Source organism: Juglans regia, chromosome 7, assembly GCF_001411555.2.
Source record: "Juglans regia cultivar Chandler chromosome 7, Walnut 2.0, whole genome shotgun sequence".
Lineage (NCBI taxonomy): Eukaryota > Viridiplantae > Streptophyta > Magnoliopsida > Fagales > Juglandaceae > Juglans > Juglans regia.
In genome coordinates, this window is record NC_049907.1 from 23,078,695 (window position 1) to 23,083,881 (window position 5,187).

The window sequence follows — 5,187 nt, forward strand, 5'->3', positions numbered from 1 at the left end:
GGCTGCGCAGGTGCGGCGTTTCCTTCTACACTACTCTCGTGTGTCGTTCACTTTTTGCCCCAATCGGTGTAATTGACCATGAGCATCGCCCGGAGTTGACATGGCTGCATGGCATTGAGTAATGAAGTTAATTATATAGCCATTTTCGACCTGTATTATCATCAATATTCCCTAGCCTTTTCTTCTTCTTTTTCTTTTTCCTTTCTTCATTATTAGGGAATAAATTAAATAAGGGAAATGATCCATGCATTTGTGCAATCTTCATTGATGAATTTGATGGATTTGCCAATATATATGTAAACTCTGGCATCTAACATCAGACGTTCTTCCTTTCAAGATCAGGATATATACTTGTTTTTGGTATCTTATATATACCATGGATGATTAGCTGATGCTATAGGCCAGTACTCCAACTAATTCAGACTCGACCGCCGCCCCAGCCATGTTGAGCACTACGGACCATGTCTGTTGACTGGTGGATCATCTCCATCAGATGGCGAACCATGATCAGCACCCCGTATTTTATAATCATTGAACTCTCTGTAGTATCTTGTCTTTACTTCTGCAACAAGCAACAAACTATATATGGTTATTCAATACTTTTAACTAAGAGAAAGTAGATTGAAAGATCTTAAGCTCTCGTATATTGTATTTGAAAATGACACTAACTGGCTGGGATGTTTGTTCTGGCTTCCAATGGAGCCAATTCAGTTGAAATTAATAAGAGGAAAATGAAGAGGATGATAGAGGCCCTGTGAACCATCTTGCTGCTACTCATGATCAAAGTCCTCGATCGTATTCTTAATTAAGAGACTAGAGCTGGAGATTTAGGGCCAATTATATAGCAATATCTACAAATAGGCAGACTATATTGGTCATAAGATGGAGCCGTATTTCGAGTAGGAAATTATGCATATTTTGTTGACCGTTTCTCACGGGAACCGTTTGCAGGAACGAGTCTCAATCTCTCCTTCATTTTAAGAGCTGTTGAAGTGGTCCACAACTTCCCTTCGAGTATTCATCATGTTCATAGAGCAGTTGGAACGTTCCATAAACTGAAGCTGTGGAACACTTGACACGTAGCCACCGAAAGCTTGATGAAAGTTTGGCTATACATACTATGGTTTGGCCCCCAAACTCGATCACTCAATCCCCTTCAGTTTTACACTATCTAAATAGAGTGAGTAGAGTTTTAGAAGTGCCAAACGAGAGAGAAAACAGTGTCCTAGCGTGAGCAACACCAATGGCCGGAGGTACCGTTTCTTGGGCATTATAATTTTCGATTCCTTTTAAGTGTTGATTCCGTATTATAGAATCGTTATCATGCTTACATTTGGTATCAGAGAACCGTTTTATCTCTACCTTAGTGTTTATATAGATGCTCTATTTATCTCTGTTTTGGTCAAAATTTTTTGGAAAATTAAGTTTTGTTTTTTGGTCGTGTTTGATTCGAAACAAGATTAGAAATAATGTGAAAACTGTTTTCAAAGCTTTTTGTGACTAAAAACATGGTTTTTGATGTCAAACATGGTTAGTGAAAACTGTCATTGCCATGGCCTACAACTGTGTTTGTCCTGTTTGGAGGCTGAAGACGAGCAAAATGTCGTTTTGCTATATAGAAAAATGACATGTCGTTTAATTGGGCCATAAATCATTTGGTATAGAAAAACGACATGTCGTTTATTTGGGCCAGTTTTAGAAAAAAAAAAAAGACATGTCGTTTCCACATGTCGAGATAGTCTGGAGAGTGGGATTTGAGCCCACGCCCTTTCAGACCAGGACCCTATTTTTGTGCTTATAATATGTTTAACATGTTTATTTGTTTTGGTGTGGCCCACACTATAATTTTTGCTCAATTTTTTTGCATATAATTTTTATTTGATTTAATTATATGCGATTTGGATAATTGTTGTGCAAATTTATTAATTACGCTCATATTTAGTTTGCATGGATTGATTATTTCTGCTCTAAATTAATACATGCAATTTTTGGATGAGTATATATATAGTTAAAAGCATGAAATTAAATATTATGCATAATATTATAGTTTTAATTATGCAATGTTTATGCTTTAATTATAAGAATATTTTATGCATGATAATAACATGTTAGTTTAGTATCATATTTTGAATCGAGCATGTGGATTATGGAGGCTCACATGTAAAAAACAAACCAATAAAGTCTTATGCATTTAATTCAGAAAAACATATCCAACTAGATCAAGAATTCTTGTTAAATACTTGATCAGTGAACAAAACTCACCAGATTATAAGTTTACAAAGCCTCTCACACACGCAAAGCAAAACTCTTAATGATCAGTTCTTCAAACTAAAGCCTTTTTACACTTGATTGTGTGCAGATGGTGGTTATTAATTTCAAATCCAAATCATAATTAGCATTGTCTCCAGCGTATGGTACCAATGTAATTAGACCTAATCCTCTAATCCTTTACAATGAGAATGACGTCAGAAATCATGAGAATGCAATGTTACATGAGAATGCAATTTTTGTTAAATCTTTCAAAACCTAGAAGGCAATGTTTGACTGCAACCTCACTAAGAGATTGAAAGATTAAAACTTTTGTTGGAAATCATGCTTTATATGGAATCTAAGTAAAAAGGGGTTAGTTGAAAGGTACCTTTCCATCGAAATCGGACTCCTCCATGGCGAGAAGGAGCTCCTCATTGTGGGGTTGGTGTTATGGGCCTCTGGGCCTTCTGATTTGGTTACTGGGTTAATGTTATGTAAGGCCTTGTGTGGGCTTAGTCTATTTATCTTATGTTTGAATTATTCTACGTAGTATTGTTAGTAGTCTGAGTCCTTGGGCAATATTGTTAGAGTCAGAGTTTGTTGGGTTAAGTAGGAGACGTGCTGAAGTGGTGGGTTGCTTAAAGTTAGCAAGTAGTACGGGAGTTGTTGGTTGTAATGTCTATTTATATTCTCAATATTAATGCCAAGTATCGAAGTATTTTTCCATAACTCAAGTGTTGGAGGATTTAGCCCCCTCGAAGTGGCTGATTATTTATTTCAATTCTTTAAGCACCTTACAAGTGGTATCTAGAGCCGCGGTCCATATGGCTGATGGACAGGGTCATAATACACGTTTTTCCCAACTAGCTGAGTTGGTGGCCTCATTACGTACCACCCAGGAGACTCAAAACCAGAATCAACAAATATTGCAGCAAGCAGTGGATGGTTTAGCCCAACAACTACAACTTGTTGTGGCTAATATAGAGACATTGGTCCATGCGCAGCAGAAGTCCAAAGAAGATTCAACCTCAGAGTCGACTTCTCATGGAAACCCACTGTTTAAGGAACACGGAGGCATTCAAACTAGAGCGATTCGTCTGGAATTTCCAAAGTTTAATGGAGAAAATCCCCATGGCTGGATCTATCGAGCACAACAATTTTTTATCTACCATCAAACCAATCCTCACCATCGTGTACTTTTGGCCTCTTTCCATATGGAGGGAAAGACACTTATTTGGTTTCAGGATTTGGAGGCATCTGGAGGAATTACTAGCTGGGAAGGATTCACTACAACTCTACTCACACGGTTTGGCCCTACTATGTTCGAGGATCCTATGGAGGCCATTACTCGGTTGCGGCAAACTACAACTGTGGAGGCCTATAAAACAGAATTTGAAATCCTATCTAACCAACTCAAAGGACTAGCTGAGCCTTACAAGCTCAACTGCTTCTTAAGCGGGTTATGTGAGGATATCCGTTTTATGGTACGTATGCTTAATCCCTTGACTCTCACAATGGCTTTCGGAATGGCTAAGATGCAGGAGGAAAATGTTGCTGCATTTTGCCGAAATAACCATTTCAGATCTACTCCTACTCAACCTATTGTTACATTACCTTCAAACGAGGAACAAAAGGCTATACTTCTAGTTCAGCGTTTAACCCCAACACAGATGAAGGAAAGAAGAGCGCGAGGACTTTGTTATAACTGTGATGAAAAGTTGGGGCCGGGTCATGAATGCAAATCTGCTCGCCTCTTTATTATGGAATGCACTGAACCCAGTGATGATGAGGAGATTCAGACCAACACGGAACTTCGATATGAGAATGATATCTCTGACTCTAGAGCCCCTGTAACCGACACAGCTGTTCCAATACCATGTATTTCAATCCATGCCTTATATGGATCTCCTAGCTCTAAAACCATGCGCATTTTGGGCAAAGTTGGGGGCTGTCCAGTGGGGATTCTGTTAGATATGGGGAGTACTCACTGCTTCATGAATTCATCCATTCAGCAACGAGCTCACCTACATTTAGAACCAACAAAAGGACTTGAAGTTAAGGTAGCTAACGGTGACATTCTATTAAGTGAAAGAAGGTGCTCCAATATTAAATTTGTTATGCAGGGTCATAGTTATCTCACAGATTTTTATCTCTTGACGTTAGGGGGTTGTGATATTGTGTTAGGTGTCCAATGGTTGAGTACATTGGGGCCTATCTTATGGGATTTTAACAAATTACGAATGGAATTTACCTTGTTTGGGCATAAGAATGTTTTGCAAGGCATCACACCCATCGAGGTATCTATAATGGAGGGAGATGAGTTTGGTCGGGCTTTGAAACAGGACAGGAAGTGTTTGGTTTTACAACTTCTTGAAGCTCATGAACATACTACTTCTTGCTTAGATACTAACCCCCTCATTCTTCCCTAGTTGGATAAATTTTAGCAGGTATTTCTGGAACCTCTTGGCCTACCTCCTAAGCGTGACCATGACCACCATATTACTCTTCAACCAAATGCTAAACCAGTTTGTGTGCGTCCTTATCGCTACCCTTATTTTCAAAAATCTGAAATTGAAAAACTCGTCAATGACATGCTCAAATCTGGAATCAATCGACCTAGTCAAAGCCCTTTTTCCTCTCCAGTAATCCTCGTGCATAAACAAGACAGCAGCTGGCATCTTTGCGTGGATTATCGAGCTCTCAATAAGGAAATAGTCAAAGCTAAATTTCCAATTCCTATTGTAGACGAACTTTTAGATGAACTTCATGGTGCAACTATTTTTAGTAAGTTGGATCTTCGATCCGGTTACCATCAAATTCAAGTGCACCCCGAAGATATTCCAAAAATCACTTTTCGAACTCATGAGGGTCATTACGAATTTTTAGTAATGCCCTTTGGTCTCACAAATGCTCACGCAACCTTCCAATCTCTAATGA